Genomic DNA, 22,621 nt, shown 5'->3' on the forward strand with positions numbered 1-22,621 from the left:
CTGGTACTGGTTTAACCCCTGAGTTGAAACGTGGAATGTTTTTAATAGGAATGACATAATTTAAGACCAATGGTGGTTTGTGGTGCATTTAAAACATGGCATAAGAGTAGTCTATACTCGTCACATTCAGGGTCCTTCTCTGCATGTGGGCTCTGCTTCTGCTTAAGAGAATGACAGAAGTAAAGCTTTGTTAGTACTGAGCTCCTCGGGCCATGAGAAACAGGTAGATTCCACCCTCCATCTCTTGTTACTTTTGGAACGCAGACACTACGGAACCCAGATACGAAGTCTCCCCCTGAAGAAGCCCCCGAGGAGGAGACAGAAACAAGTGTCAGTGCTCCAGCCATCTGGGCGAGCCACGCGCATCTTCCAGTTCAGCCAGCCCAGGGGACCCTGAGTAGGTTGGAAGTGAGCTGTCCTTAATTTTGCCTTGCCCAAAGTACAGATCCGGGAGCAAATTAATTGGTTGTGTTGGTTTTAAGCCACTAAGTTGGGGCATAATTTGCTAAGCAGTGATAGATATTTAGAAGAGAATTTTAACAGGTCCCCTTCTGAATTTAAGACTTTAAAAATATGAAAGTAGTATGTCTGCTTTAGTTTTCACAGGTAGTATCAATTATTTGTCATATTAGTCATGACTGGTGTAAACACAATTACCCGAGGGAGTATAAGAAATACCTAGCAAAGCACCTGACATGTTAATATTAAAAAGTAAAACCCACTCAAAATTTGGGTTGATATTAATTATGAATATGAAGAAATAAAAATGACATTATTTTATTCATCGGGTTTATCTTTAAGAAGAGGAAGATTTTAGAGAAAAAAATACTCAAAGAACAAAAATTTGAAGTTACTGTGTTTTCAGGAAAAAGTCTCATTTTGCACATCCACAATTTGCCCATAATTCCTTTTGTAAACTAAATTAATATTACATGACACAAAACACATGTCTTGACATATTTTCATACAATGTATCATATAATATACATGCATGAATATATATGTGTATATGTGTGTCTAGTTAGTATCCATAGGGGGGCAGATCTTGGAACAGATCCCCACATGATAAGGGGGAGCTAATATATACAATTATTTCAAATAAAAATTTAATTGAAAAAAACACAACTTCATACTGATCATTGTGCACCTAATATTGGAAAACCAAATATGTTTTTCAAAACTGTTAACAGAAGTCTTCAGATAGGTCAACAGTTTGCAATTTAAGGTGTATGTCCAAGTATGAGTATCACTAGGAAACTTGTTAGATATGCAAATTCTTAGGCTCCAATTCACCCTCAATAAATCGGAACCTCTGAGGCTGGGCTGAACAGTCTGCTTCAGTCAGCTTCCAGGTGAGTGTGGGCGTGGGGCATGCTGAGCTGTGAGCAACACTAGCAGGGGTAAGAAGGCCAGGGGGTGGGTTCTGATAACTGTGAAATACATCCTGAACAGAGCCTTGCCACTCAAAGTGAGTGTACTGACCAGCAATGTCCGTGTTGCCTGGAAGCCTGGGAAAGAGCCAGAATCGGAACTCCAGACTCAGAGAATCCAAATCTGCATTTTTACTAGGTCGTCAGGTAATGAACTAGATCAAAGGCGCATTCAAGCTTGAGAAGCACTGCCCTGGAGGATTTGCTGAACAACTATTTTGTGCACTCCCTCCAAAGGCACTTCTGTGTCTAGTGAGAGTGAGGACAGTAGGGCCCCAGCTTCCTGATGGGACAGGGGTGTTAAACAAGTTGCCTTATTATATCACACATCTCGTAAGTAACTCTCATAGCTTACAGAGCAGTACACGCAGTCAGGACCAAAAAGAACGGTAGGAACATGGCCTCCATGTTCATAAACACTCTGTGAAATTGTCTAGTTTTTCTTCATCTCTTTTTTAACTGAATTTATTGGGTTGACATTAGTTAATAAAATTATATAGGTGTCAGGTGTACGATTCTATAATATATCATCTGTGTATTGTACATCATCTGTACAATACAGATGTATACATCTGTATACAGATAATACATCATCTGTATATTGTATGGTGCACTAACCACCCAAAGTCAAATCTCCTTCCGTCACCATTCATCCCCCTGATGCCCTTCCGCCCCTCCTACCCCCTTATCACCATCTGGTAATCACCATGCTGTGGTTTGTATCTATGGGTACTTTTTTCTTTGCTTACTCCCTTCACCTTTTTCATCCAGCCCCACAATCCCCCTTCCCTCTGACAGCTGTCAGTCTGTTCTCTGCATCTACGAGTCTGTCTCTCTTTTGTTTGTTAGTTTATTTTGTTCATTAGATTCCAAATATGAGTGAAATCAAATATTTATCTTTCTCTGACTGGCTCATTTCACTTATCATACTATTCTCCAGGTTCCTCCATGCTGTCACAAAAGGTAAGATTTCTTTCTTTCTTTTTATGGCCCAGCAGTATCCCACTGAGTAAATGTACTACATCTCCTAAGCCTAGCTCTCATGGGCCAGTTCTGGTTTCCAGTCCTTTATAATAGGGAATGCCAGGAGCTGTGTACACCTGTGCCAGGGTCAGAACAGATACCATCGTTCACTCCGGCAGCTCCGATCATATTACTACCTGAACACTAAGCTCCTTAACGGAACCTCAGATATGCCACCCACGCTTTTCTGGCTTCAGGGCCACAGAGAGCCTGTATGTTTCTGTCCTTCCACCCCGGACCCCATTGGCCCTTCCACGTGTGTGCCAGGGCGCAGACTCCCAGTAGACAGGGTGCACGTTAGCTATCAAATCCTACTGTCGGGAGGGAAACTGGAGTTGAAAGGGAAATCCCCAACTGTCCCCGACTGAATTTCCTCCTAAACCTCAATACTGTGAAGGTGCACAGGCAGAATCAAGCGTTATCTGAACGCACAACTGACAGTGTGGAAAATCAGTCACCGTTTTTATGCCTGGGGTTTAACTTCAAGAAAATAGCAAAATTCACAACGCCTAGGTGGTTTGCAGATTTTATGGGGGCGGGATAGGTTGGGTTTTTTTCTTTTTTAATCCTTTTGCTGAATTAGTAGAGAAGCATGGCTGGAAAATGCTTCAAAGCTGTGAGAAAATAGGATTCTGGATAGTTCGCAGAATCCTCAGAAGTGAAATAATAAGTAAATAAGGTTATATCTGCAACAGCAAAATAAATGGCTGATGGAGGGAGGGAGACCTTCATTAATAATACTTAATAATAGCGACTAATATTACTGAGCATCATGCTCTCATTTCTGCTAGCCCCTGGAGACTTAGAGATGAATAATTTAGGCTGAGCAATATGCAAAAATCAAGTGAATTAATATACCTAATATAATTAATCACCCATTCCAACGTGCCAAGCGTGGCACTACATGCTAAAATGGTAGCTTATCTATTTCGGATCACACAACATTCTTGCGACACGGGTATTATCATTCACATTTCATGAAGTTAGACACTGAAGCTCAGCAACATGAGATGACTTTCCCGTAGTCACATAACAAATATGTAGCCCAGCCGGAATTCAAACGAAAGGCTATCTGCCCCAAACTCTTCTTCAATGATGGAAGTGAGAAAGGGCAGTGAGAAGAAGTCAGCAGGAAGAGTCAGTTGAGAAAGGAACGGGTTTTAGACTCCAATCAAAGAGTGCTACCTAAGCTCAATGCTTTCCCTGTGTTTCTCCCTCCGATGGTTCCAAATGGGCTGAATTTGTCTTTGGAAAAGTAAGACCAATGACGACCATGTACAGGAATCACTAACTATTCACCTCCGATTACTGACACAGAGCAATAACCTTCACACAGGACCACAGATGTGTCAGACTCATGTCTCAACACCAAAGGACACCAGAGATTCTCTGTCCGCACAGTCTGTTGTTTCAGGAGCTATGGGGGGTGGGGGGAAGTAGACGAAACAGACACATGTAGGATTTTAGTGTAACTGGTGGTATGAAGCACACAAAGAGGTAAACTAGTGTAAAGTAATTCTTAGCTCTCCAATGCTTATTTTGATATGTAGAAACGACTCCCTTTCCTCCTCACCTCAGTACACAAACACAGCCACATATCTGTAGATGTATACATATACACACATATATACATATACACACATACATACATATATACACAAATACCTCATCATGGTAAAGTATAACAAATAATTTCCATGTAAATTAGTCAGCTAACAGTTGTAATGTTTTTAAAGTGACACTGCACCCATAAAAATGGAGAGGTTTGGTCAAAGCTCTTATGCGACCCTAGGAAAATGATTTTCTATCTCAGTTTATCTTGTTTGCTACATTTGAAAAATGGGTCCAATAATACTTGCCCTTTACAGACTTCAGAACAGCGCTGCAGGGATTAATGAAATATGTGTGAGGAGCTGGAAGCTGGATGAATGAAGAGATAATCACTGTTAACTCCACTGGATCCTTTAAATAAAACTGCCAGTGGAACCCTGACCTTTCCAGACTTTGTGAATAAGGCAGATACAAGAATGTAGTAGGAATATAGTCCTGGCTGGTGTAGTTCAGTGGACTGAGTGTGGGCTGCGAACCAAAGCGTGGCAGGTTTGATTCCCAGTCAGGCCACATACCTGGGTTGCAGGCCATGGCCCCCAGCAACCGCACGTTGATGTTTCTTTCTCTCTCTCTCTCTCTCTCTTCCCTCTCTAAAAATAAATAAATAAAATCTTAAAAAAAGAATATAGTAGGAATGTAATTTTTAAGGAGACCTTCGTTGTTTAAACCAAGTACTTAAACCAAAAGCTAAATCTCCAAAAGGTCCAAGAAATCAAACTTTTTTTTCTGGAAAAAAATAGTAAACCTGTGTGAGAAGTGAAAAAGCCAAAAGAGGAATGATCTTCAAATGTTGTAGGTGGACGCCTCAGGTTGGCTCCTAGCCCTCAAAGGCCATGACTGTCATTAGCCCCATGATCCCAAAGACTGAGTAAGTGGACAGCTAGGGCTTTGTTTCTTGAATTTATCAAAATTAGCTGAGACACTCATCTAGGCCTCCCCACGTATCTGTTGCATGGCTGTGTGTGGGAAAATGTCTGCGGGTAAAAATTAATTTTTACCCATGGGCAATTTTGGTTTTTGCTTCCAGATGTTTGCACATCGCATAGCTATAGGAGTATAATCATTTTAAAATGCTCTCAAATCAATGCAAGATAATTCTACTGTTTTCTGCCTTCTGGGCTTTAACTATAATAAGAGAAGTAATTCTATTGTTTTAAAATATGAAACAGGATGAGATTTTCATCTGCCCTGACCTACTACTTCAATAACGAACCTGTATGCATTTTTTAAATTAGTTGTATTTCTTTGAGAAATCCAAGGCTGATTCCATGGGAGGAAAGGAAGAAGTCAGAGTGAGAGAAGAGTCTCTCTATATCCAAAATATATCTGGAATGAAGCCGGAAAACTCCAAAGAGTCCATGTGACCTTGACTTGGCTGTATAGTCAGTCTATTGACATAGAAAGACAGACTCAGTAGACATTTTTCTTCCATAAGTTGCTAATTCAATGCCCTTGAGGGAATCACTGAACCTCTACACACTTCAATGTTATAAAATAAGAATGGTGTATCCTTTTTTTCTTCATAGCCTATTTTCTCAATATAATATGTAAGGAAACCGTGCTAAAGAAGTCAACGCCCCTTTATCTGTGTGAGTTACTTATGTTATAGGGAGGAGCTTCAGGCCAGAATTATCCTGTAGCCTATAAAGGCAGGACCATCCCTTCGAGACACAAGCATGCACAATGGCAGAGATGCATCTGTTTACTTCAGACGGGACGACCTGGAGGATCAGAGGAGGAACACCCTACAAGGAGCAAGCCAGCAGGCAGCTTGCTCCCTTGAAGAGTGTGGAAACATACACATTCTCCATTTCATTTCTTCTGATATGCCGACACTCTTCAAGGTGTTTACCAAGATGATTTCTGCATGATTTGCAAGCATGTGTGATGACGCTTACACACTTCTTAAGGAAAATAACTACTCCATGGCATTGATGGCAAAACACAGCGTGACCAACAAGAGATGCCGTTATTCCTACCATTGCCCCCGTGTGTATCACTAGAATCGATCTGGTGTGTATCTGTTCTGTCAAAATGAATATTAGTGAAGCACATTCTAATTATGAATTTGTGAAAATCCTTAGGCCTGCCGAGTGACTCTGCCCTGTCGAGCTGAATGATCCTGAGGAAACGCCTTAAGCTCTCTAATGTTCAGGCAGCATCACCTAAAACACAAAATGATACCACCAGCCTTGGCCTAGTTTCATAGAGTTATTTTGACGCTTCAGTGTGATAAGGAAGAAAGAATCCATTTACAAAGTATATAACATCAAAATAGAAATGTAAGGAACTCCTACTACTAGCAGAAATGAAGTCTAGAGGCCAGAGTTATTCTTATTAGGGAACGGCCTCTGTTTTCTGACCAAATCTTCTAAAACATCATCCACCTTGCTCTGGCCGGTGTGGCTCTGGTGGTTGGAGCGTCAGCCCGTGAACCGGGAGGTTGCGGGCTCGATCACTGGGCACCGCACACGCGTAGGTTTGGGTCCCTGGTTGGTAGGGGTGCATACAAGAGGTAACAGATCGATGTTTCTCTCCCTCAGGAAGGATAAAAAAATAAATGAAATAAAACACCATTCACTTTTGCAGAGTCACTGAGATTTCAGCTTTTGTCCTCAGCTTTGCAGAAATAGAAACTTTAGTCCACGAGCTCCTTCCTGCAGTGAATGTGGCTTCAGCACAGACATGCTTCAGCCAACCTCTCAGAACACACTTGATTAACGAGGAAACTAGTATGCTAATTTACAAGGAAACATCAAGTGTCTCCTAAAGGCCCCGTAGGGCAGCACATTGGTGAAGGCAGAGTTTCTGGTGTCACACAAATGTCAGTGCAGTGTCTGGCTCCATCAAGCCCCCACTGTGACATCCCCGAAGCCTAGAGACATACAGTAGTGACCCAAATTCCCCCTTCTCACAACTTTGGTAATCTGATCCCAAACCACAGAGTGAACCTTTGTAGAGGACATTGGTTGCTCTACTCAAAGGCTGTGTCAAGTGCTGAGGAAGAAAGTAAGCTTGAGAGATGAGAAAATGTCCTGTCCCCCGCCACCTGGCCACCACTTCCCCTTTCTGAGAGAGCCACTGGCTCTACCGCTTGACTTCCACACTCTGCTGAGCTGGACACCTGGGAATCTGGACAGACTGAGTTGTGTGGCTCTAGGACGTGGCCATTTTTCCCTTGCACAACCAACTGGTGCACAGCCTTCTTTCCACAGGGCCAAATCTGGACCTGTTTGGGCCCGATAAATCCTGTTCCCCTCACCCTGAAGACTCCCTGAGACTCCGCCCCACTACAGAGGTCGGCGGGCACACAGCAGGTGACCGCTAGACTCGGTGTGCCCTGGGACTTTTGCTGAGTGGCCTCAGACCCCCAGCACACCAAGGTTAAACCTATATAATTTTATTTACCAATATCACCCCAATAAATTCAATAAAAATATTTTTTAAAGATTTTATGTATTCATTTTTAGAGAGGGAAGGGAGGGAGAAAGAGAGAGAGAGAGAAACATCAATGTGCAATCGCTGGGGGCCGTGGCCTGCAACCCAGGCATGTGCCCTGACTGGGAATTGAACCTGTGACACTTTGGTTCACAGCCCGCACTCAATCCACTGAGCTACGCCAGCCAGGGCTAAATATATTTTTTAAAAGTAAGTGAGGGAATGATAGTTGGTGGTGGTGTGTTGTTGTATCAGAGTATTATTGTATTGTAGCTATTTCTTTCTTTTTATTTTCAAAAAGTTTCAAATTACAGCTTATATTCAATATCATTTTGTATTAGTTCCAGGTATACAGTATAGTGGTTAGCAATCATGCACTTTACAAAGTGTTCCTTCCCCCTGATATTTCCAGTACCCAGTGGGCATCATTCACAGTTGTTAAAATATTATTGACTGTATTTCCTACATCGCACTTTACATTCCCACGGCTGGTATGTAACTACCAATCTGTACCTCTCAATCCCTTCACTCTTTTCACTCAGTCAGTCCCTCAACCCTCCTCCCCTTTGGCAACCATCGGTCTGTAAGGAACCCATATGACTCAACACGAAAAAACCAAACAATCCAATTAAAAAATGGGCAAAGGACCTAAGTAGACCCTTCTCCAAAGAGGACATGCAGATGGTCAATAGACATATGAAAAGATGCTCAGTGTCACTCATCATCAAAGAAATGAAAATTAAAACCATAATGAATCCCTGGCTGGCGTAGCTCAGTGGATTGAGCTTGGGCTGCAAACCAAAGTGTCGCAGGTTCGAATCCCAGTCAGGGCACATGCCTGGGTTGCAGGCCATGGCCCCCAGCAACCACACATTGATGTTCCTCTCTCTCTCTCTCTTTCTCAACTCCCTTCCCTCTCTAAAAAGTAAATAAATAAAATCTTAAAAAAAGAATTCCCATTTATAAAAACCACAATGAGATGTCACTTCACACCTGTCAGAACAGCGATCATCAATCAATCAATCAACAAGCAATGAAGACTGGAGAGGATGTGGAGGGAAGGAACCCCTTCTGCACCGTGGCCAGGAATGCAAAGGATTGCAGCTCCTGCTAAAATTGAATAAATAATCCTGAAAACGGTGGCTTGAGAAACACGGAGTGAGAGCCATGGGAGTTAGACGTGTAATTAAATCTCCGTGGCCTTATGCTCTGGTCACCTGCCTATTGCTAGAGGCAAGAGTGCTTCTGGCTTGGTCCCCAGAGAGAGGGCATCTGTCTCAGGCGGTAAATGAATGGTTCCCCTCAACCTCTGTCTCCGCGATGCTCTCAATTCCCTCTGCCTGCTCGTATGTCTCTCTGAAACACTCAGGCCACGGACTGTGCAGGAGGCAAGTCCTGGTCTGGCCTGCAACAATTCTGTCTCTTGAGGGGGCGACCTTATCTGATGAGATCCTGGAAATGTAAATTAGAATGTTAAAATATTTCCATTGGGGGTTAACTTTGTTTTTATTCTGCTCTTAACAATCACCAGCATTTATTGAGTTTGTATTATATACACTATACCAAGAATCCTACTAAAGCTGTTATAAGCATTACTTCTTTCAATATTCACCCTACATGTTATAAGCGATAAATTATTTTAGGGATGTGATAGCCAAGATGTAGTTTTTATTGGTTTTTAGTAAAACCAATTGTTATCATTACTATATCTCAACTAATTACCTCCTTTGATTGAGAAAATAAGTGCCTTCCTAAGGCAACTCTTAAAGAACTTGGTCTAAAGGCCTGTTCATACACTTACAAATTATTAAAAACCCCTCAAAACTTTTATTTCCAAAAAAAATTGTAACTGGGTTATATCTTTCACTATTTACCAATTAGAAATGACAATTAATTTTTTAAACCATAGCAGTACACAAGGGCACATTCCACTAGCCACTCAGCAATGATATCAACACATCTGTAGCCTCTGGAAAACTCCACTCTCACTTGTAAGTGCACAAAATAGAAAAAGAAAAATAGCATCTTGGTATTATTATAAATGCATTTTGACCCCGTGGAAACCCTGAAAGAACCTCAAAGACTTCGAGTCTCTCTGGAGCAAACTTTGAATATGCTGTCTTAAAGGATCAAAACTTTTTACTGCCCTGATCTTCCCTCATATAGTCCCACCACTCTATTTTTCTTTTTTAACACCAGGCACTGTGTTAGGTCAGCAATTTTCAACCCTTGTGCAATACCTGACTACTTCGTCAGGGGAGCTGACCTCTTTTCCCTCAGACTGTCAAATAAAAAAACTGACAACAGCCAACACAATAGCCATCTGGCATGAATGAATCAAAATTATACCTATTTTCTTTTGTCAGATCAGCAAAAAAGAAATTAGATATTTTTTAGCGTGCCACAGAATTTTCGTAATTAAAGTGTGCCATAAGATGAAAAAGGTTGAAAATCGCTTTGTTAGGTACAATAGACAACAATATAGAAAGACGTTATCATCCACCCCTTACAAATGAAAACATTGAGAATTACAAAGGATAATTACTTTGCCTAAGATCTCATGACTTACAGATGTTGTAATCTGTTCACAATCCCGTATCTTTCTGACCCCAAACCTGTGCTCTTCGCTACCATACTGAAGATCCATCAACTGGTGATGAATGGGAACTGAGAAACTGTCTCATTTCACCCACATGCTAAAGCGAACTTGGCCATCCAGAGTTACAAATAGGATAGGCCCAACAATCGAACCTAAACCTCCCAAAGAGATTGATTTATCATTCTCAACTCCTTGCCTCTTAAAATTAGATGCTCCCATTACACTGAATAAAATAAATACGCTACCTTATTCTACCGTTATTTATTTTTATGATTTTTACCTCAACTAGATGGTAAGCAATTGGACCCCATGATTTTTTGTTCCTATATACAGAGTACCTAGTACAAAGTCTGGCAACCACTGACGCATGGGAAAATCTGTGTTCATCTCAATCAATTAATGTTTTTCAAAGCATATTCACCCTCTTCGCCCATCTGTCACACTTGCTTATAGAAAGCAGCAGAAACCTGGCTGGCGTAGCTCAGTGGATTGAGCGCGGGCTGGGAACCAAAGTGTCCCAGGTTCGATTCCTAGCCAGGGTACATTCCTGGGTTGCAGGACATAATCCCCAGCAACCACACATTGATGTTTCTCTCCCTCCCTCTCTCTCTCTCTCTCTCTCTCCCTTCCCTCTCTAAAAATAAATAAATAAAATCTTAAAAAAAAAAGAAAGCAGCAGAAAGTAAAGAGCATTGAGGTGTTGGCATTAAACCTGGTGAACAAACCTCACTTTATTAGAACTCTGGCCTTATTCATATATGTTCTCTGACTTCCCTGAATCTTGCTTCACACATTTCTGAAAGAATGCTCCAAGATACGTCCATCGCAAAGGTGTCATGAGGAGGGGATGAGACAAGTGTCTGCAGACAGTCACTAGCATTCTGCCTGGAATTAAGTAGGATCTCAGATTTCGGTTTATCTCCTTGGCACACCAGACGTTATTCAGTTTTGCAGATAAGAGTGTCAGAAAGTTAACAAAGAACCCACTACTCTTTTGCCTTCCCACAACTCTCCTAATTCACAATTCTTACGATACCCAAAGAACAGGAAGCTTCTTTGGCCTTTTTGCAACCAGAAGATATGCCTCAGGCATCCCTTTATATTTTCCTGTCAATCTACTGCACATTTCTGAAGCACAACGGAAGGGCTGCGTGGCGATGCGATGTGCATACAACGGAGGCTACCACGACCATGACTAAAGCGGGCTCGGATCAAGTCCCTTCTTTTCATCACAAAATTCACAAAACATCCTGGCTGGATCTATGCTATCCTCGTTGTCTGTGATGTTCTTGCTTTTCTTCTTCACTTGTCTTAAAACAGCATCGAGCCTGACTGCGAAGGGCACTGGAAAAGCATTTCACAGAACTCGCATCTTCCTTGGATGTGTTGTTTGCATGCTTTCTGTCTCCTTCCATTAGACAACTTGACTGTGGTCCATCAGGCATCTCCCCCACTACAGAAGCCCCGCCTCCAGGCCAGGAGCTAGGTCGTTCACAACCTGTGACCCTAGTGCTTAGTCAAGATGTGCAGAAGGGTTTGACTCACTAATGTTTTGTATAGTCAATCAATTATTACTTGGTACCTCTAGTGACTACTTCATTAGATCTTACATTTCTTTCTGATGGACACCACCACCAGGGACAAAATCAATCATTCAGAAAACAAAGACGAAATAAGGATATCTAATTCAGTACTCCCCATTTTCACTGAGATCTATTTATATGCCAGAGGCCCTTTGTAGCGGCATATCTAACTGCCTTTTTAAATCCATTTATAACCAATCGCTTCTGATAAATATCCATATTATCTTCCGATTTATTTTAGGTACCAGTTTCCCCGAGAAGTCACCAGTTCCTGTCTGAGATGCTTTTCATACATTTTCTTGAGTAAACAAATGTGGGTTTCTATGGTATTCTGTGGAGTTCAGTCTTCCTTTGTAACTGCTACATAATTATATTGGAAATGTGAAAAACAGTTCAGCAGGAAATCAAATGCTGGCTCAGTGTGGGTATTTTTATATCCAGAGATTCTCCAGTAGGAGCGAGCAAGGAGACTTGGATACTGCGCCTCACACAGAATCTAATGACAAGCCTTATTTAAGAGCCAGAAAAAGCCCACAGTTTTTTTCTTTACAGTGTGTTCGAGTTGTTTATTTATTTTTGCCAAACAAAGCGGTTAAATAAAGCTGAGACAGAAAAGGTTCTGAAATGTCCGTGTCTCTTATACAACAAGCTCATCACAGCCCACCTGAAAGAGCAGGTGATGAAGCTTTTTGGAAATGTTGCAGAAATAGATACAGAGTATATGTTTATGTTCAGTCATGTGCTATTATAATAAGACAATATATAAATTATAGTGTAATAACTCTAATATATTAAGATAATCTATTATAGTATATATAAAAACATACATTCTCCTACAGCAACCAAGTTTTAGTTCTCTATTGGTATTAAAATTTCATTTTAACTAATAAATAAATACATTAGATTTTTGGGGGGGAAATTGTTTATTTTCAAGTAGATGACTGTAAATGGAACCTAGGTGGGAATCTATATTTATTTGACTACGAAGTCAGAGCCTTCTCCCTCTACACTTGTCGTCCACAGTTTTGTTCCAGGTCTTCCTTCTCCAGGCTACTGTCTGGCATTCATTGTCAAGTTGTAAGAGTGGGCATGTGGAGCAGGCTTCAGCGCTATTCCAGGATTATCTCAGTGGGCAGCAGGAACATTCACACTTCGGGATCAGCCCCTCATTTAGACTTTAATTTATTTTCAGTTGAGGAACTGGAGGCTCTCACAAATCCAAATTCCTCTGGAACAGGCAGTTCACAGATGTTAATTTTAAATAAATTACCCCATCTGGACCGCCCCCTGACCCCCACCCCCATTCACCCCACTCAGTTACTTCCCTGGGGATAAAAGCCTATCAATAATAAGCCATTGTGTTTGACTTTCTTTTATTAAGAATTCGTTGAAGAAAAGCTGTAGATTCTTCAACTCTGGAAATGATAGGTCATCTTTCGTGAATCGTGGCCCATCTCAACAGGCACGAGGCTAACCCTCGGAAGAGAATAGAAGCCAAATGTTCAGAAATGGAGCTGAAGAGTCAGACACACCTAGGAGCTCATCCAGGCTCCGCCACCTAAATCTGGTGAGCTTGAACTTTGGTGTTTTTGTTTTATTAGATGAAAGAACTGACCACGCCGATTTATGGAGTTGTCGTGAGAATTAAACATGAAAAAGGGCAGAGAAAGTCCCACACGCTGTCTCGCATACAGCAAGCAGCGACACTTTTAATGTATCGTTTGCATCCTCGCTGCCAAGGCTTACACTCCCTAGCAGTAGTTGCTTCTCCTCTTTGCTCATTAGTTTTAACCCGATGCCAGTTTCTACTCATTCACCCTCCATCTCTAGCGCAGCTTTAGTTGTATTCTGAATTAGGACTGCAGGGATTACAGTAATTGTTCTCCAAGTTTGGTCCCCGGCCCAGCAGCATCCGTGCCACAGTGAGACTCATTAGAAATACAAATTCAATGGCCTAGAAATTTATGTTTTAACAAACCCTCCAGGTGGTTTACGCGCCACAAAGTTGAAGACACACCAGCTCACAGCCCTATCCTTCTCCCTCCCATTGTCCATGTCTTGTCCCTTCCCCCCATCCATGATCTCTTCCACTCCCCATTTCGAATGCTGATATTTGGGGCCCTAAATTTCCCTTATTTTGATATTTCTATGTATTTCATGGGCCCCTTTTAACATAGAGAGAGAATAAGAGAATTTCTTTGATTTGGCATTTAAAGGCAACCCTCCTTTGCTTCGCTTAACGTTCCAACCAAATCCTCTCCTTGTTCCTGGTTTCCCCTGTCTTCAGGAGATATTCGGAATTTTCCTCCTCTTGAATAAGACATTTCTTAGTGTGTAGAAACGCCGCTCTAAGAAAAGCCTACTGCTACTTGATGATCCTGATGTAAATGCATCTTTGACAAAGGACTTCTTCCAGACACGAGTCTCTCCTGTCCAGTGGAGCGTGCTCACTCTACTCCCAATCACCAACTTTTTTAAGGAAACGAAACAGTAGAGTTTCCAATGCAGGTCTTAAAGGAAGGGCTCTACATGCTATTTCTTCGCTTGGCTATTAAGGCGCAAAGAAGAAGGAGTCACATCTTACTGTGTTCCAAATGCCCGACTCTTCACACATAGTAGTTGCACGTGAAATACTTCCTGAAGTGAGCCGAGCCCCATCTGCTCTGGGGATTCATTGATTTGTGAAGCTTTAGAGAAAGATTACTATTGTGTGAGGTGGAAGCATTACGTTTTGGGGAGCCTGCTCTGTGAATCCTGGCTATGGAGGCCTGGGGAGCTTGTCCCACATCTCAGAGGGTTTCCTCATCATTCTCCCGTGTGTTTCTGTGAGGCTGAAATAAAACAGGGCTTGTCAAGCGCTCAACACAATGCCCTGGGTTGGTGCTCACGAATGTCAGTGCCTTCATTCTAGGTTGATTTGAATTCCTGGGTAAATAACATTTTCAGTCATATAAGGAGCAGGCACAAGCTATTCTGCGACAAATAGCATTGCTCTTGACCTTGGGCAATGTAAGGTGGATCCTTGTCCTGTAGATGCTCCAGAAAAAAGAAATATCAGTATAATAAATGAGGGTATAGAATAACTAATGTCCTGCCACCACAAATAAGATGGAAGCAAGTTATCACAGTTTAAATTTCTACCCTCTGGCTGAAGGGCCACAGGACCCGGCCCTGGAAGGCTGGGTGGGTGGGGATGGATGCAGATGGAAGTGGTACCTATTTTTAGCCCCAGCTTCTAAGCTTTGGATTAGGGATTTCTGTAATCAGAAAACATGCTGCATTTTCATTCTTTTGCTTTGCTGCTTTGTAACCTGCTTCTACTTGTTCAATACAGATTAGATCAAATGATAAACAGGCTTGTTGGGTAATGAAGTGTGTGCTGGCACGATTCAGGGCTTGCCTCAAGGCTCTTCAGAAGCGAAGAGAAATAACAGTTCTTAGATCAGAAGCCTGGCTCCTTGGAGCAAGAGAGAGGGGACCTCAGGTTCCTTCCTACCAGCACCTCTCCCGTGGTCTCTGACTCCCAGGATCGGTTAGTATTCCATGGGAGTCTTTCCCTGTAAACACAGTCAGTGCCCCACAATTTTCACACAAGGAGAGGGCAGCTGCCCCTGCCCTTTATGTGTCAGCTTCGCTCACTCAGGAAAGAATGACTGTAAAAATCCTGGAAGCCGTCGTGCCCATGTGCCTGCCTTCCTGAGACCTTGAATAAAGAGTCGAGTGGGATACAGTAGGGCAAAAATCCTTCCCACCAATCAATGAACAATGTTTAGAGTCAGAAGTCATCAGGGTACTGTCTAGTGATATTACTCCATTATTCATTTGCTAATTTAGCAAATATTTATTGGGAATCTCAAGCACTGTGTTAGCATCCTAGGATCAAACAGCAATCAATAATAAAGCAATAATAAACTGTTTCATTAGAGCAAGGACTTTACCTATTTCTTCCTTCGTAATTGTATTCTCAAAACCACAAGCAAATAAATGGTAATTATGAGTCGCAACCAGTCAGTGGAAAGAAAAGAGCAAAAATGTGTGAAAACCTATAACAAAGGAATCTGACCCAGCATGGGTATCAAGAAATAGTAATAAGTTTAGTGGTCACATTAACACTTATGTGAGTTGTTGTAACAGTATAAATGCATTAGTAGATTTAATATGAGTAATGCAAATGGCTATTTAATCTGAAATTCTAAAGAACCCATGGTTAACCAGTTGATCGCTATTAGATATATTGTATCTGATGCTTTCTTCCAAACACGTCAAGGGTTGACACACAGAATTCTGATGCACATGTACTACACTGAAGGGAGGATTCTGGAGGAAGGACTGAGAAGTACCTGTGTGCAGGCTACAGATTGTTACTCACTTCTCAGTCATGCACACAGTCATTTACTGATTCAGCATCCTTACCTGAAATAAACTAAAAAAAAAAAAGAATGGCTATAGTATTTCAAACTCCTCCCATCAACGGGTGGCATTCATTTCTTCACTCTTTGAATTTGGTCTTGTGAATGTCACTTGTTTTAGCCAACGTGACCTTATTCAACATGATACAAACAGAGACTGAGAAAGTGCTTCTCACCCGTCCTTCATTGCTCCTGGGGATGCTAAGAACACCACCATCGTTGAGCTGGCCTATTAGAGCACGAGAGACCACACGGAGCAGAGAAGGCCTATGCCGACTCCGATGCCTTGGTCCAACCAGCTTGTTATACACACCTGTGAGGCCAGGATAGCTCATCTAGCCCCAGACGAGCCACCTGCCGACCAGAAAGGTTGGCAAAGCCAGTTCAGACCAAAGAACTACCCAGCTGCCTCCCAGGACCAAGAGAAATACATGTCTATTATTTTTAAGCCACTACATTTTGGCATGCTTTATTATACTACATGAGGGAACTGATACAAATCGGGATGTCTATATTACTATTTCGGTTCCTTTTCTCCTTAAGCCCAAGTGGCTTGGAGGGAAAAAAAAAGACAGAAATGAGTGACAAATAGAAAGTTTACCTATAGGACCAGTAAGATGACAGGGAAGGTGAGAGAGAGCAGACACCAGGTTGGGCCTGGAGGAAGACAGAGAGGAGATGTAGTACTATCACTGTTAATTCAATTCTCACTACACCCCAGATTGGAAGGGACAATTGTCATTCCCATTACAGGGATGATAAAACAGCGAGAAAGGAGAAATTAGGTATCTGCCCAAGGTTATACGGCCAGGGCGGGGCTAACTCCCTGCAACTGTAGGACCTAAGATTTCTCTAAATAATGAGTGGCCCATAAAGATATATTTTCCCTAAGTATCCTGGGTTGGACAAAGCAATTATTCTGGCAGCTGGGCCCTATGCCAGGAAGAAACATTCCTTAAGTGCTATCAAACTAGTGTTTTCCCTGGGAGATTTAACCATCATTAGTGAAAAGCTTCATGTGCAATATTGTGTGCAGCCCACTGTAGTGGGCCAGCGCAGTGCATTACCACTAACTGAAAGAGATTAATTTAATGGGCAATTATATGCCTCCCGCTTTAAAACACTCTCAGGTAACCAGGAGTAGTGTGCTTTCGGCAGACGCCAAGGGCCGGTCCCAGGGACACGGTGTCGGTATGGACTCCACGCTCCACCCCACATCGCGGATTTCTCTGGGAAGAACCCCCTAGAACTGGCATTCAGCGCTTCTCATCGCGGCAACAGAGACTCCGCCCCGCAGTGTGGCGTCCCTCCCCTGCCGCTGTGGTTGGGATGCATGGTTGCCCTTAGGTAGGCCTGGCCGCCCTGCTCAACCTAAAGGGATCCTGTGTGCCACCTGATACACTGGGCTCCAATCTCAGCTCAGTGAAATGTCACCTAATGACCAGGGGACTCCCAAAAAGTAACGACAAAAATGTGCAGACAAAAAAGAAGGTGAAGTGATTAGGCAAGTAAAAAAAATAAAATAAACACACGTACACAGACAACAGTATGGTGATTTCCAGAGGGAGAGGAAGATGGGGGAGGTAGGAGAGGGTAAAGGGGGGGCGGTAAATGGTGACGGGAGAATCGACTCGGGGCGGTGAACACACAATACATTATGCAGATGGTGTACTATAGAATTTTACACCCAAAACCTATATAATTTTATTAACTAATGTCATCCCAGTACATTCAATGAAAGAAAAAGGACACCTTACCCTTCTCTGCCTTCCTTCTCAGTGTTGGTATAACGTACATCTGACTGGGGGGAGGGGGCAGGGGTTGGAGAGGAGGCGGGAAGAACCTTTGAAACTTGCCTTCCGGAGTCCCCGCCTTGGGACTGGGATGCAGTTAAGTCCTGGGGAAGCCCCAGACTCGGTGGGTTTGGTTTTAACGGTTCCCCAGGTGATTTGGATGGGCTGGGAGAGTTAACTTCTCTGTGTTCTTCACTGAAACATGCTCTCTCCTACCAGGTACTCTTATGTGCTCTCTCTTCCCTGTCGCTCAACTCCTGGTCTCTACAATGGGAAGGGAATTTGAGTCTGAACGGTTGCAAAGCTCTGCTCTGTCCCTTAGGCAGTGGGTTCCAAAGCTCTGCTCTGTGACCCACTATTGCTGCCGTGGGTTACAGATATTGGAATAGAAGGGCCCCGTCTAATGCGTGCTTGTTCTTTCCTCCCCTGCACCCTCATCCCTGCATCTGTCTTCTGCTCTGCACAGAACTAATTCATTCATTTGCTTCAGGACAGGAAGTGCTGGTGTCAGAGCTCAATGTAAGCAGGAGAGGGAAAGCGAAGAAGCTACAAGAAGTTTGTTCTGTGGAAGGCATCTCAGAGCACGGAACCCGCCGTTATGCCGGTTCTGCATGCCCAGCCCCAACCCTTGCTCTCTATGAAATCTCAGGCAAGTTACCTAGTTGGTGTCTGAGTTCCCTCTTCTGAAAGATGTGCATAGTAATAGTACCTACTTTCACAGGGCGGTGTGAGAATTAAATGCATCGCAGGCCTCCCAGAATGCTTTTTTTTGGTGTTTACTTAGCTAAATTTACCTTAAACCTTCACCACCATAGTGACCAGCAGCCCTGCACTACAGTTGCAGGGGATGGAGTTGCCACTAGCCAAGACACTTAGCAGAGATACACTGGATAAGCATAAGCGCAATCTCTTGTTAGCACCTGGGCATCTAACAGCCAGCTCCTGTAATGAGATGCCCTGGTTGATTGTGATGGCAAGCTGGATCTATTACCAGTGAAATACTTGGGAGAGGCACACAGTGAAGCATCTCAGCCTCAGTTAAGTGAATCTGACACAAGAGGATTAAAGACAACATCTTCATTCTCATTAAGAGCTAACAGATGGACTTCCCTAAAATCCATTTTTTTTAGCTTAATTTCATTTGTTTAAATCTTTGCCTGATGAGACAGTGTTCTGAGAGTAATTTTAAATTGTTCTGCCTGGAATAAATATTTCTTTAACTTTATTAGAACCTCTCCCCAAGGGGTTCTGTTGTCCTGGGTGGTTTTAAATATTCATCTCATCCAAATACAATAAATCTCCCTTTAATATGTATTCCCCAAGACCTGGTGTGTGGCTTTGCAAGGTAAATATTATGTGATGAGCTAAATAATCAAATCCAGGCAAAACAAGTTACTAAGCCATTGTCTTAGTAACTGCGATTTTTCTTAAATTCTCTGTGGTCGTATTCTACTTCTTTTCATGATTTAGAAAGAGATGACTTAATTGCACCTTTAAAGTTTCTAAATTTATGCCCACCTCAGCTTATATTTCACAGTTAAAAATTAAAGTTCTCTTTTGAACTCTTAATCTTTCTGAATGTAAGAAAGTGACATGAAAAAATTTTTTTAAAAAATCGGATTGCTAGCAAAGCTTACAGTTTTACATTTCTTGAGATGTGGCTTCCTGAATTAAGCTTGCTTCTTGGCCAAAATATGTCTATGCATTTTGTTTAGTTTTTCATCTCTGAGTATAAACAAATACACTAATTAATTAATTAAAAAGGTAAGATAACTCTCACTTTAGAACAGAGTATTGTAAGGTTGGGTTATAGATTTTAAATTCTTCATGGTTCATGGACAGGCTCATGGTGTTCACACGGGCAGAGCTTCTCTGTACTTTTTCTCTTTCTGGAACCACCTGTAAACCTGAATCTGGGAAATATTTGAGTGATTTCTCTCAAGCCATATAGAAAATTTTATCTGGTGTACATTTTAATTTTTTGGTAATTTGATTATACTGTATTAATAATAATGATAATAATTGTACTACTTTAAAAATAATCTTAGCCATTTTAGCATACAATTCTGTAGGTCCATTCACGCTGTCACAAATAGCAAGAGTTCATTCTTTTCAGGACCGAGTAGTATTCCATTGTGTAAATGTACCTCAGCCTTTTTCCTCACTCATTTATCGATGGGCATTTCGGCTGCTTTTACTCCTCGGTGATTGCAAATAACGCTGCAGCAAACACAGGCACAGGTGTTCTTTCAAGTTAGTGCTTTGGGTTTCTCCGGATACTGCCAGGTGGGGGCTGGAAGTACCGGCCAACACTCTGTGAAGTCCCTGATTGTCAAACCGTGATGCCGCACACCGGAAACTAATACAAAATAACACTGAATGTAAAAATATATATACTTTTGAGTAGATAAAAACTAATCTTAATATTTACTTTCCTGATAGACATAAAGTCTTATTTTTTTCATATTTATTATGCTATAATGTTTAAGTATAGCCATAGGTCCATGGAGAGAGGTATGCAGTGGCACTCTTTCCTGCCATCCGTAGGGAACTGCTTGCAACCCCTGCATTCACCGTCTCCTCCCGTACCTCTGTGTCATTCTTCATGGATCGCTCAGCAGGCTCCCACTCACTCTTTCCCGGGCAGGGGCTTCCAGGTGCCAGGAGAAAGGAAACTCCAAGAGCACCTGTGTTTATGCCTATTTTGCTCACTGCTCTCTCCTCGTGTAGTTTAGAGTCAATTAATAATCATCGAGTGAATGAACAAATGCCCGTCTTCTCCGCCTGGGGTTGGGACTCCTGTTGACCTGGAATTCACAGCTCATTACCCTTCAGCATCAGCTTTTGCGTCTGTCTTCCTACTTGTCTGTGATTTCTTGCAAATGAGTCTTTTGTTTCTGGATGGTGTCTTAACCACCGCTCTGTTTATCCACATCTTTTTCCCCCTTAAAATGGAGTACGTGGATCCTTCTAATCAAGGCCTCCCTGATGAATATTTAAGTGAAAGCATCCATCTCATACAAAAGTGTCATGGATGAAGGCTAACTCAACTAGGTTGCATTCAATACACAAAAAAAGTTCTTTTAAAAGTAATCACCATTTATAGACTGTGAAGAAAACTGGTCCCTTTGAGTGTTTTGATAAGCCTTTAAACCAATCTAAACAGATAGAGGTTTTCTCAGAGGCCTAAGGTGATCATGCAGCACCAACATTATAAATCACAAAAACTTTATGCTTGCACCACTCAAGATACAGTTAACACTTTTAATAAGGCAAGGTCACCCAGTGGTATGCTCTGTTAGCCTTATTCCTGAATGTTACAAGGGGAAATGGCTACCACTGTAATACACTAAGGAGGAAAATGTCACTTCTTTTTTTTTAAAGATGTTATTTATTTATTTTAGAGAGGTGGGGAAGGGAGGGAGAAAGAGAGGGAGTGAAACATTGGTGTGTGGTTGCCTCCAGCACACCCCATACTGGGGATATGGCCTGCAACCCAGGCATGTGCCCTGACTGGGAATCAAACTGGCGATGCTTTGGTTCCCAGGCCTGTGCTCAATCCATTGAGCTACACCAGCCAGGGCCAGAAAATGGTATTTCTCATCTGGGAAAAACACATGAGTGTCCAAAGCTCATCCTCTCTCCAGGCCCCTCTGTGTGGTAGAGTTGAAACTACATATCAACTCGACTGCACGTTTCTGTGCCTACACTTGAGGCTGCTGTAGGAAATACACATTCTTCACTCTTGAATCTTCACTTTTTCACACAGTGTTGCTTTATTTTCATTTTCTAAGGCCCCAGGGAGGACATTCTCCCCACATGTCAGAACAAGAGAAACCCATGTCCTTCCTGACGGTCCGGATTACTTTCACTGGTACAAACAAATCCATCGTGTGTCTCAGAGATATTTCCCATTTTCCCGTTAGTTGTGCATACAAAACGCAGAGAGATCACAGAGCCGATTTTAGGGTCCACACCCTATAATTATCATCTATATCCTCTACCCTGTACATGTGTCCATGGATTTTTCTCATGTCAGTTTCTACTTCCTTATTCAGATTCCCAACTCCCTCAAGAACTGAACGTCTCTTTTGGATCTGACAATATGCAACATGTGTTTTGTTTAGAGGTAGAATGAATATCATCTCCCTTTTGCAAGTTCTCGTATAATAATGAAAATCTTAGGGCAGAGTGCAAGTTCTCACAGACAGTGCGGGGCTCATTGTCACCACCCAGCCATTCTTTAGGAGCTCAACAGCAGTGCTGAGGAGTGCAATCAAGGAAGCTACCAGCACAAAAATACACGGAAAGCTTAACATGTTCTTTTAACAACCCTAGAATGTCCTCTCAAAAAAGTTTACGTTTTTGCATCTAATTTATGAAAAATAATTATATTGGAGATACAACTTTAAAGGGTCTATAATGAATGTGTAAAATATATTGAACTCTAAAAACCAAAAGAAAAAAGCATCTACAATTTCACCTTTCCAAAATAATATGTATTGAGAGTGCGAAGGTTCTCTCTATATATGTGTATGTGTGAGATTCAAATATGTGAGTGATGGTTTCTCTACTGTATAAATATATGTTCATGTCTTCTTATTTAAATTATAGTGTATAGTCCTTGAGTTCTATTTTTCACCCACTCTCTTATACTAAATCTTTCCTTATATTTTAACATGCAAAACATTGTTTTTAATGATTGATAATAGGTATGAGTTATAAGAATATTTGG

At 41.9% G+C, this 22,621-nt stretch overlaps 1 protein-coding gene across 1 annotated transcript in view; it reads right to left on the bottom strand.

Annotated features, from left to right (window-relative positions):
* Positions 1 to 22,621, bottom strand: part of CDH8 (cadherin 8) — a 337,946-nt gene that overhangs the window by 97,430 nt on the left and 217,895 nt on the right. The window lies entirely within an intron of this gene.

The sequence above is a fragment of the Phyllostomus discolor genome, chromosome 12 (assembly GCF_004126475.2).
Source record: "Phyllostomus discolor isolate MPI-MPIP mPhyDis1 chromosome 12, mPhyDis1.pri.v3, whole genome shotgun sequence".
NCBI classification, from domain to species: domain Eukaryota; kingdom Metazoa; phylum Chordata; class Mammalia; order Chiroptera; family Phyllostomidae; genus Phyllostomus; species Phyllostomus discolor.